The sequence below is a fragment of the Manis javanica genome, chromosome 4, assembly GCF_040802235.1.
Source record: "Manis javanica isolate MJ-LG chromosome 4, MJ_LKY, whole genome shotgun sequence".
NCBI lineage: Eukaryota > Metazoa > Chordata > Mammalia > Pholidota > Manidae > Manis > Manis javanica.
Genome location: NC_133159.1, coordinates 29,823,331 through 29,836,242, shown reverse-complemented (window position 1 = coordinate 29,836,242; position 12,912 = coordinate 29,823,331). Strand labels below are relative to the sequence as shown.

Sequence of the window (12,912 nt, the reverse complement as noted above, 5' to 3'; positions counted from 1 at the left end):
ATTCGTTTGATTTTTATACTTGATTTATATGTTGATCCCACATTTCTCCCTTTATTATTATTATTATTTTTATTTTTAACAAAATGCTGAAGTGGTAGGTAGATGCAAAATAAAGGTAGAAAACATAGTTTAGTGTTGTAAGAGAGCAATTGTAGATGATCAGGTGTGTGCCTGTAGACTATGTGTTAATCCAAGCTAGACAAGGGCAATAAAACATCCACGGATGCAGAAGATTTCTCTCAAAGCAGGGGGGATGAGGTTCTGAGCTTCACCTCTGTTGATCCCCAGTTTCTCACCTGATGGCCCCCCTGTGACTGTGCCTGTCTTAGGTTGTTCCTCCCTTGAGGAATCTTACCCGTCTCTGGCTAACCAGTCATCTTCCGGGGCCATACAGGGAAATGTAAAGTTGGTAAGTGAGAGAGAAGCCATATTGTTTGCAAAGGTTAGCTTTTTACTTCTTTGCAGATTTATGCCCTGTGGCTTCTATGCCCAGCACTTGTCTCGAGGTATCTTTACCACTTGGAGGAATTATGATACTCGGTAACTTCGATATGAGGCACGAATTCTATTTAAGGGTTGTAATTAGGAAGGAAGAAGAAAAGCTATAGAGGTAGCATATGGAAGAAAACATGGGAGGATTGATTATTTCTTTGACATATCTTCTTGTAGAGTACCTTAAGTATGTATAGGTTTTAAACTACTAACTAATTTGCACACACATATTAACATAATAGGAATACGGTGACATAAACAAAGCAAATCTATAATTACCATCCATCTCCAGTGAAGCCAAGAAAACCATTTAGGCACCCTAGGCATTTGTGAAAATTTGTCTATGATATGATGGATATTGTCCAACTGTACTTGAACAGTCTGAGAAAAATAAGACAAATTAAAGCAGCCCATTTCTGGGATCTGTTCACCTCCCATATGTTCTTTTAACCGTAGATAGTCTATAGTCATAAGATTTTGGAGTGCTACACCTTGCACCCCTCCCAACTCCTGGTTGAGTTCCAACAGTACAGATCCTGTCAAATTTGTTGTCTCATTGTATGCACATGTCAGCCTAGACATCTCCCTCCTCATTCCAATGGCAAGTCCAGGAAATGGTGGGGTGGATGCAGCCACAACCGCAGCATTGCCCGGATCCCTGTGGAGGCTTTTTGATGATCATCCCCCGGCACGAGTCCTCCAGAGAGTGCTGATGCCGGAAGCTCCTCCTCATATCGTATCTTAGTTCATTTTCTGGGTATCCAAGCTAGGCTTTGATTTCTGCATAGAAACAAACAGACCCTTTGCCCACACTTTGACATGCCCTCTATACCACTGTGCAGAACTCATTGGAGGTCAGCACACAAGGACTGCTTTTTTTTTTTTTTTTAAGAGAAAGGAATATTATCAGAAAAGAGTACCTCCATAGCTGATCATCTGACACCCTTTAAGTGATCAACATTAAGGGTATTTAAAGCATGCGTTGATCTTTGATTTACCAATAGTTTTATCCTATCAAGGAGTAATCCCCCTTTTCTTTCTTTCTTTCTTTCTTTTTTTTTTTTTAATCTTTAATCTACACTTACATGAAGAGTACTATGTTTACTATGCTCTCCCCTATATCAGGTCCCCCCTAACAACCACAATTAGGGGGCACATTTTTCAGAAGTCTTGCAATCACAGTTAATTAATTGTCACAAAAAGACCACTGGAATTCCACTAGAATGTTAATCAGGGTTGTTGGTTGTAAAAACAGAAGCCAAAAATGACTAACATAGGCAGAAAAAGAATTTATCAGGAAATTATGTAGCTTATAGAAAGGAAAGGAAAACAGGAGAAGCCTGCTTGGAAAATGAACAAGAAAGCTATTTGTCTAGCCAAAAAGCTAAATAGCATTGATCACCTCTCGCCACAAGTGGAGTATAACCACAACACTCCCACTGGACGTTTGTTGCTGCTAAACTCTTGACACCATTGCCACAGAACTTAATCTTCAGTTGAGATCGTACAAGACTCCAGAGTCCCAGGCGTGAGCATCCGATTAGCCAAGCTTTGGTTATTGACCCATGGCCTGAATAATAAGAGATCGGGTGCCAATTACCTGTTTCCCTTCAAACTTCTGTAATACAATTGGGCTTCTATTTTGATCATTTCTCAAAATAAGAAGAGTAAAAAATACCAATGTACATTACAGAAATGAATAATAAGGATAGCCAACACTTGTTGAGCACTTATTTATGTAAAGTTTCACATGTGTTAATTTAGTTAATTCAGTTATACAGTCCTGTGAGGTATGTTCCATTATTATCTTATGTGTAGGCTAAATAATGACTCCCAAATATATCCACTTCCCAATCCTCAGAACTTTGGAATATGGCCAAAGTGTGAACAATATCTGTTGCGTAATAAAGAATTTGACTGGCCTTGTCTCTGTTATGTAAATGATATCTCCACAAGCTGTTAGAAAAATTTAATAATACATGATAGAATTGCTATGGAAAATAAACCTGACTTCACCATGAAGGTGGATCTGTGGCCACCAACCAACCCAGACTCATGTAGTTGCATTTTTTTTTTTACCAGGAAGGAAAGGAACATCTTCCTTTCAATTCTACTTTGAAAAATCTCAGGGTAAATGCTGTATCCTCGCGCTTCGTTTCCACCCCCGTGTGTCCCTGGGAGATCTCAGGTCTCTGATCAGAAGAGAGTGAGGAGTCTGGGAGACAAAAACAGGATTCCACTGCCCTGGGGAATACGGGCAGAGTAACCTGCAGAAATTGCCTAGAGCAATTTTGGCAAAATCCAAGACAGAATCTAGGAACTTGAATTCCAAGAGTCTTATCACCGAGAAGCGGCAAGTGTAAAGTAAGATCAGGTTTGTTTGTTTACTTTGAGGAGTTCCCGTAGTAGAGACCCAAGATTTTAGGGATTGATTAAAGCTGTTAGCCTTAATAGCTAACAGGGCTGTGAGGCAAATTTGGACAACACTCTGGCCAATGAAGAACATGGAACAATGCAGATGATGAAATTCAAAGCTACAAAAACTATCCACATATATACACATAGAGATGGATAGGTAGGTAGATAGGTAGATAGATAGATGATAGATAAATATAGATAGATATGTAAACTATTTAACAGTAGTTATTTTTTAGGAAGACTCATTTTTTACTGTTTTCATTTTTGTACCACTTAAATATTTTGCCAAAGGGTAAAGATTTTTTTTTTTTTAAAGACTTTGTAAAGAAGAACTGGAGTTCTCATTGTTGTGAGACTGTCCTTAGACCAGCATTAGATCCTCCAGGAGTCTTCTCTCTCATCAGCTGTTAAAAGTAGATTGGGAAAAAACTGTATTTTATGCTTCATATATATAAAACAAAAATGGAGGGATATATATACACAGAGGCATAGGTTATCTATGGAATGATAAACGGGAAGCTGATAAAAGTCTATGATTCTTGGGAGGAAAACTTGGGAGTTGGAGGATAGACGCAGGCAGGAGATTTACTTTTCATTGTTTCCTGGTGATAGTGTTTGATTTTTTTTTCATTGTGAATATATTGCCTATTAAATTTATTTTTTAAAATAGCATTCAGAGATTGAATAAAGATGGAATGGGTAGTATCTGAGGTAGACAGGGTAGATATCTTGTTCAACATCTGTGCCAACCCCCTCCTATCATGCCTCCTTGTACTGCAGAGGCTGGAGAGCTAAAATTAAATTTCTCAGACTTCCTTGCAGCTCCGTCCCTGGATGTTTTTTAGGTTTCCCAATTTGGTACCTGCCTAACAGGCTTGCACCTGGAATTGAGTTAATAGGGGAGAAACGAAGCAGCATGTGAGGATTTAGGAGTTCATGGCTCTCGAACCAACAGCTCTGGCAGCGGCTTCCTGTTCCCCAGATCTTGGCGAATTCGGTGTGTTCTTGGAGCCAAGAGTTGGGACAGTGGCTTCCTAATTTCTTAGTTTTCTGTTGTGGAGGAGATAACAGTTTTCTTGGTGATAGCTTGTACCTGACTTCAATTAACCCTTATGCAATAACCAGCTCTAATTATAGATTATTACAATTTGTGAGCCTTGTGTGCAGCAGGCTTTTTGAAGTGTGTGGAAAAATGATGTCCCAAGAACTGCTCAGGGGCAGTCTTGAAGGTTAATGATCTAGTGGATACCTGACACTTCTTTTGAGCCCTCAGCATTGGACCCCTCATCCAATTTAGGGAATTTTCTCAGCTTATAAATCTGAGATATAAACCTGCCATCATCCTTTCAAATGCTGAAAGTGCTTGTTTTTCTCACATACCTTGCAACTAGAGCACCCACATGCAGACTGGGCTCTGCCAGTCAGGCACACCTGCCTCAAAGCTAGCTAGAAAGATTGGTTTCAGGAAAATTGCTTCCTGGAAAAGCATTGGGTGCAGGGGGGGAGTGATCACTCCAGTGGTGCCATTATAAGTGGTACCTGCAGCCACAGCAGTGGTGTCCTTACCACCAGCCCAGTTCTGCAACTTGATTTTGGCTGTTTCTCATTGTGTAGCCTAGAATATGGTTCTTCTTTCAACCTTCGTATTGATTCTACAATGAACTTAATTTCCTTTTAATAAATTCCTTTTCTGTTCAAAACACCAAGAGTTTTTTTTTTTTGCTTGCAATTAAGAATCCTGAGGATACAAATGAAGAAGACAAATCCTCCCACTTGGGTAGAGCTTTTGCCAGCAAGATTTGCAGTTTAAGGAACAAGATTGCAAGTTTAAGCTTGCAGTAACAGAAATATGACAATAAGTGATAGAATGGATTCACTGTGTGTGGATAAAGTGAAGGTTCCTGTGGCCAGGATTCTCAACTGGCCCTGGTTGGCTAGCTCACTACACATTTGTGGGCAATACGTCGTTATTGACTCTAAATAAAGAGCTATGTGCAGTGCTCTGGGTGACACGGTGGCACGGCTGCAAGGCTGCAGGAGAGCAGAGCAGAGGCTGGAGTGGTGGCAGCGCCAAGGACAGAGACTGATATGGCTGCACGGGTAGAGAGGCCAAGAGGCAGAGACCTGCTTGCTGCATGCAGACTCGCTCTGGGTGGATGGAATTCTAGTGATTGACCTGCCACCGTGGAAATAATAAAGTTGGGTATAACTCTTTCACCCCAAGAACATTCTACTGTCATTTCTTTGGTCACATTGGATCCATAGTGAACTTGCCCGGGGCTGAAACCCACTGGCAAGACAACATACAACTCCAAAAATTCCCTACGTAATATAATGGGATTAGACCATATACAACTCCAAGCACATTCACACCCAAAATTACCTCCAGCTATAGCATCCATCTCTGAGTATAGAATCTCTATGTGGTATCTAATCTTCTCAAATTCAGATCTCACCACGTAGGCCAAAATGATACATTTTGGCAGTAAACCATAGTTAAAACAGTAAAGGAAAACTGGATGACCTTGTATAGCATGAGGTTGTATTTGAGATGGAGCCTTTAAAGAGGTAATGAAATTAAACACATCATTAGTGGGCCCTAATCCAATATGACTGTTGTGCTTTAAGAAGAGGAAATTTAGACACAGACACGTACAGAGAGAAAATACAGGGAGAAGACCCCCCTCTATAAGCCAAGGAGAGAGGCCTCAGAACAAAATCAACCCTGCTAACATCCTGATCTTGGACTTCTAACCTCCAAGACTGTGAGAAAATACATTTCTGATGTTTAAGCCATGCAGTCTATGTTACTTTGTTATGGCAGTGCTAGCAAATGAGTACAGACCTCAATTAAAACTCTTATTTGAAAAGGAAGGAAAATAAGATATAATGTACAGATATACTCTATACCCTGACAGAGAGAATATGGAAAGGCTTGCAAATTTCATAGATGTTCATTCATTAATCCGTTTTCCCAACCAGGTTACCACATTTATACTTCTAGAAGGTTCCATTCACATAACAGCTTATAGGAGTGGTACCTCCAGCAGTTGTGCACTTGAGACAGGGACCATGGGTTTAGGTAAGTAGGGTAAGGGCCTCAGGGAAAAACAAAGCAAGATAATCCATTGTGAGATTTACTTTGGCCTGCTGGGGGGCCCATCTTATTTTTCTGACTTTACCCAGGTGCTGCTTTTCTTCCTCCAGCCCTAGTCAAGTGATTTGCCACCTGAGCAATTTAACAAGCAAGCCCAAAACAACTTATAAAAACAGGAAGGATTCCATCTTGAAAACCAAATTGCATTTTAAAACCCAATTTGTTAAAAAGTAACTTTCTTAACACACTCTTTAACAAACAGGCAATAACTCATCCTACCTTGGGAGCAAAGCAGGCAGTCTTGAGTGATATGCTCCCAGACCAGGAAGCTGCTACCCTGCTGTAGATCTCTTACAACTCAGCATCAAAAGTTACATAGTATCAATCCCCCCACATTGTTTTTGTCAAAGCAAATTACAGGGCCAGCCATGATTCAAGGAGAGAGGAAATAGACTAAGCTTTCAATGGAAATAGTGGCAAAGAATTTGTAGCCATCTTTAATCCACCATAGCAATTGAGGCTTCTTTTTTTATTTTTTTATTTTTGCTATCATTAATCTACAATTACATGAAGAACACTATGTTTACAGGCTCCCCCCCTCACCAACTCCCCCCACCACACCCCACTACAGTCACTGTCCATCAGTGTAGCAAGATGCTGTATAATCACCACCTGTCTTCTCTGTGTTGTACAGCCCTCCAGGTACCCCCCCACAACACTATACATGCTAATCTTAATGCCCCCTTTTTCCCCCCCACCCCCATCCCCCACCTCACCCCCACCCCACCTCCCCGGCCCTTATCCCTCCCTTCCCACCCGTCCTCTCCAGTCCCTTCCCTTTGGTAACTGTTAGTCCATTCTTGGGTTCTGTGATTCTGCTGCTGTTTTGTTCCTTCAGTTTTTGCTTTTTTGTTATACTCCACATATGAGTGAAATCATTTGGTATTTGTCTTTCTCTGCCTGGCTTATTTCACTGAGCATAATACCCTCTAGCTCCATCCATGTTGTTGCAAATGCTAGGATTTGTTTTCTTCTTATGGCTGAATAATATTCCATTGGCAATTGAGGCTTCTTAGGTAAAAACTGATGTGGAAATCCTAGGCCAACACTTTGCTTAAGAGAGGTAGACTCTGGTGCCAGATTATCTGGGTTCTGCCACCCACCAGCTAGAATTAATCTCTCTATGCTTTAGGATTTATTAGTAAATATATACGTAAAACACTTTGAACAATGCATGGCACAAAATCAATTTTAATGTGCATATTTAACAAACACTAAATTTAATCAATATCTTTATGTTATCCTCAAAAATAGTAAAGGAACCTTGAATGTTTTAACAGTAATCTTTTTCCTCACCCATATATACATTTTTCATCTAGCATATATATATATTTTTTAATTTTTTATTAAGATATGATTGATATACACTCTTATGAAGGTTTCACACAAGAAAACAATGTGGTTACTACATTTACCCATATTATCAAGTTCCCACCCACACCCCAATGCAGTCACTGTCCATCAGTGCAGCAAGTTGCCAGAGATCCACTATGTCCCTTCTCTGTGATACACTGTACTCCCCATGATCCCCCACACCACGTGTACTAAACATAATACCCCTCAGTCCCCTTCTTCTCCCCCTCCCTCCCCCCTCTGCCCCACCCTCCCACACCCCTCCCCTTTGGTAACCACTAGTTCATTCTTGGAATCTCTGAATCTGCTGCCATTTTGTTCCTTCAGTTTTACCTCATTGTTATACTCCACAAATGAGGGAAATCATTTGGCATTTGTCTTTCTCTGCCTGGCTTATTTCACTGAGCATAATGTCCTCCAGCTCCATCCATGTTGTTGCAAATGGTAGGATTTGTTTGTTTCTTATGGCTAAAAAGTATTCCATTGTGTATATGTACCACATCTTTATCTGTTCATCAACAGATGGACACTTAGGTTGCTTCCATATCTTGGCTATTGTAAAAAGTGCAGCGATGAACATAGGGGTTCATATGTCTTTTTGAATCTGAGAAGTTGTATTCTTTGAGTATATTCCAAGGAGTGGGATTCTGGGGTCAAATGGTATTTCTATTTTTAGTTTTTTTGAGGAACCTCCATATTGCTTTCCACAATGGTTGAAGTAGTTTACATTCCCACCAGCAGTGAAGGAGGGTTCCCCTTTCTCTGCATCCTTGCCAGCATTTGTTGTTCCTAGTCTTTTCTATGTTGGCCAACCTAACTTGTGTGAGGTTGTACTTTTAATTATCCCTTTAATTTATTTCAACCTAATTAAATTATATTTTATAGCTGATAATAACAATATCCCTGATCTTTATGGGTACTATAGAAAAGAAACAATGGGCCCAAGATGGAGTCATGTGTGCTAAGCCCACATTACCATACCAAGGCTAAATACCTGACTTAATTGTAGCTCCAACCTTCCCCAGGAACTTAATCTTAACCAGTCTGGATTTTCCTGGTCAGCACCAGTGAGATAATCTGCCTGATAGACACTTTTGTTCCCCAAAGGATTACTAGTCCCATGTAATCCTTTTATTTTTAAATTTTTTATTAAGGTATTATTGATATACACTCTTATGAAGGTTTCACATGAGAAAACAATGTGGTTACTACATTTACGCATATTATCAAGTCCCCACCCATACCCCAATGCAGTCACTGTCCATCAGTGTAGTAAGATGCCACAGATTCACTATGTGCCTTCTCTGTGCTATGTTTCCCTGTGACCCCCCACACCATGTGTACTAAACATAATACCCCTCAATCCCCATCTCCCTCCCTCCCAACTCACCCTCCCATATTCCTCCCCTTTGGTAACCGCTAGTCTCTTCTTGGAGTTTGTGAGTGGGCTGCTGTTTTGTTCCTTCAGTTTTGCTTTGTTGTTATACTCCACAAATGAAGGAAATCATTTGGCACTTGTCTTTCTCTGCCTGGCTTATTTCACTGAGCATAATATCCTCCAGCTCCGTCCATGTGTTGTTGCAAATGATAGGATTTGTTTGTTTCTTATGGCTGAAGAGTATTCCATTGTGTATATGTACCACATCCTTCTTTATCCATTCATCTACCGATGGACACTTAGGTTGCTTCCATATCTTGGCTATTGTAAATAGTGCTGCGATAAACATAGGGGTGCATATGTCTTTTTTAATCTGAGAACTTGTATTCTTTGGGTAAATTCCAAAGAGTGGAATTCCTGGGTCAAATGGTATTTCTGTTCTTAGTTTTTTGAGGAACCTCCATACTGCTTTCCACAATGGCTGAACTAGCTTACATTCTTACCAGCAGTGTAGGAGGGTTCCCCTTTCTCCACATCCTTGCCAGCATTTGTTGTTCTTAGACTTTTTGATGCTGGCCATCCTTACCGGTGTGAGACGATATCTCATTGTGGTTTTAATTTGCATTTCCCTGATGATTAGTGATGTGGAGCATCTTTTCACGTGTCTGTTGGCCATCTGAATTTCTTCTTTGGAGAACTGTCTCTTCATGTCCTCTGCCCATTTTTCAATCAGGTTATTTGCTTTTTGGGTGTTGAGGCGTTTGAGTTCTTTATATATTTTGGATGTTAACCCCTTGTCGGATATGTCATTTACAAATATATTCTCCCATTACTGTAGGATGCCTTTTTGTTCTGCTGATGGTGTCCTTTGCTCTACAGAAGCTTTTAAGCATGATGTAGTCCCATTTGTTCATTTTTTCCTTCTGTTTCCCATGCCTGAGGAGATGCGTTCAGGAAAAAGCTGCTCATGTTTATTTATATTCAAGATATTTTTGCCTATGTTTTCTCCTAAGAGTTTTATGGTTTCATGATTTACATTCAGGTCTTTGATCCATTTTGAGTTTACTTTTGTGTATGAGGTTAGACAATAATCCAGTTTCATTCTCTTGCATGTAGCTGTCCAGGTTTGCCAACACCAGTTGCTAAGAGGCTGTCATTTCCCCATTGTATGTCCATGGCTCCTTTATCATACATTAATTGACCATATATGCTTGTCTGATGAATTCTTATATGGATATAATCCTTAGTGCCAGGAGGAATCAGAGCATCACCCTTACTTACATCAGCAAAAGGGTGGAAAGAGTGGAGGTTCTGAAATATGGATAGCAGAACTATGATATGATTCCTTTTCCTTTGTAGTAATGGCCTGTGGAACGTGCTGGTAGAAGGCTGGGGGGTGGGGAATGTATAGAGGGGGCTCAAGGGAGAGGCTGCTGAGTCCTTAGCAGTGGCTCAGGTACTGGGGCCTCTTTCTTTCATTAAGCTGTGATTTAACTAATGCAGCAGATTTCTAATATCAATTATCACATTTTTTTCTTTCTGTAAGTTTTGAGTTTTTTCAGATCTGCTTGATAAGTTTTTCCCACTGGACACATAAAAGATTTTAGTTTATTAATCTGCTCATGGAAAATCTGCACAATCACCGCAGACAAAGTTACTGAAGAATCTTTATTGCTTCTGTTACCTAACCCCCAGCTCACTCTGCCAGCACCAGCATTGGCCCCTGCAGTCCCCCTTTCTGCATTCTGCTCTTGCATTCATTTTGCTGTTTTCCTGAGGTCTTGTTCTTTTCATACTTCCAAGTCTATGTTTGGATTCAGTTTTCCTTGTGTAAACCAAGGAATCATAAATCTTTCCAAAGCTAGTTATCTTGCCACCATCAAAATAAGTTTTGAATCCAAATACAAAGATGGCATCTGGTGTGGTCTTGGACATTTTGGCTACTTTTTCCTGAATTTCTATCTTAGGTACTGTTGCCTTCTCAGGGTGAAGGACATCAATGACCATTTGTTTCTGCTGATGTAGTTGGTTAGTCATGAACTTCCTGGTCCAGATAGTTACTGTGTTGTTTGTGTAGCAGCTGATCTTTAGGCAGCCAGGGAGAATAAGAGGGATGCTTGATTAGTTTTGATAACTTTTCTTGGTTGTACTTTTAATCCCCTTTAATTCAGTTCAACCTAATTAAATTATATTTTATAGCTGATAATAACAATATCCCTGATCTTTATGGGTACTATAAAAGAGAAACAATGGGCCCAAGATGGAGTCACGTGTGCTAAGCCCACATTACCATACCAAGGCTAAATACCTGACCTAATTGTAGCTCCAACCTTCCCCAGGAATGTAATCTTTACCGGTCTGGAATTTCCTGGTCAGCACCAGTGAAATAATCTGCTTGATAGATACTTTTGTTCCTGAAGGATTACTAGTCGCAAATAATCCTTTTTTTTAAATGAATTCTTTATCCCACCTGTTTTCTGTCTTTAAAAACCTTCCGTTCTATACAACTTTTAGAGCTCCTTTCTATTTGCCAGATAGGATGCTCCCCAATCCATGAATTACTGAATAAAGCCAATTAGATCATCCGATTTACTCAGTTGGGTTTTGTTGTTTAACAGTTTGCTGTATTTGGTTGCTTCTGCTTGTGGGATTTGTTTAATTGTATGGTTAAAGACTTCAAAAAAACTTGTGAGTCATGTTATTTAAAACTTTGTGGGAAATTGCTGAGGCCTGAGTTTAATAATATTCTTCAGGAGAGACTTTGGGTGTGTGTCTTTCATGTGACTACTAATCCAGAAACACTGTATATTTCATCTGGGAGTATTTGGGGCCAATTAGGAAATGTGAGCATGTCAGTAGGTAAATACATATGGGTGGAGGTGCTGGGTAGAGAATTTTCAGCAGAGACAGTTTTTATTATTATTTTTTTCTTTACTCTTATCCAAGGCTAAACCAGGCTCACATCTCCAATGCCCCCTAGTTAAGCAGCTTTTTATTATTTAAAAAAAATGTCACTGCCCACCGAGGGGATTAGTGGTTTGGGGTTGGGGATGCTCCGCCTTGTGCTGTGGTTGCGCCTTCTGCTGTCTGCAGGTTCAGGCTCCCGCCCCCTCATAGCCCGTGAATGCACAGATGCTAGGGCCTGGGGATCTGTCTGTGCCTCCGGGACAGATGTGGCTCTCACACTGGCTTACTCCTGTTTTCTGCTAGGGATATCCTATATGCCAGCCAAGGTGTTGTTCATTGAAAAAGATTTTCTTTATATTTTATCTAGTTTTTTTAGTTCGGCTTTACCGAGTTTTCTGTGAATGGTTAGTGTGTCTTTTTTCATAAACACAATAGCTTTTTAAATACTCATGTTTTTCAAATACCAAATGATTTCCCTCATTTGTGGAGCATAACAACGAAGCAAAACTGAAGGAACAAAATAGCAGCAGACTCACAGACTCCAAGGGGGGACTAGCGGTTATCAAAGGGGAGGGGTTGGGGAGGACGGGTGGGGAGGGAGGGGGAATGGGATTGTGGGGTATCATGATTGGTGCACATGGTATATATGGGGTCGCAGGGAGGGCAGAGTAGCTGGGGGAATCAGGTGGAGACTCTGTGGCATCTTGCGCTGATGGACGGTGACTGTGGTGGGTTGTTGGGGGGCTCTATAGTGGGGATGAATGTAATAAACACATTGTTTTTCTTGTGGAGCCTTCATGGGAGTGTATATCAATGATACCTTAATAAAAAAACAACTCATATGTCTCTTAGATATATAATGTTAAAACTTAGGAGGAAAACTAACTTATTGGGGTACTTATATTTGCAGTTCATTTAGCACATTTAGGAGAGAATTCAGCATGTGTGAAATGTGCTCTAGAGAATCTGGAAGAATACAATGAATAACTGAATGCAGCCTATATTGCTTCCTTCTGAGTGACACCCTGGGACCTTGGAGCTGTTTGCATGGTCCGTCTGCACACTTCCAACGACTCACCTGCAGTTTCGGATCTGGATTCAGATGAGAAGCTTGGTGGCTGGAAGCCACAGAGACATGTCCTGACACCTGCTGGTGGCTAAGGTAGCCTTCATTTACTAGAGGTGGGAGCCTTGTTTATGCTTCCCA

At 40.5% G+C, this 12,912-nt stretch overlaps 1 pseudogene; it reads right to left on the bottom strand.

The window, feature by feature from the left end:
• Positions 1-602: 602 nt before the first annotated feature.
• On the bottom strand, positions 603-10,862 carry LOC108400152 (small ribosomal subunit protein eS24-like; annotated as a pseudogene).
• Positions 10,863-12,912: the final 2,050 nt, after the last annotated feature.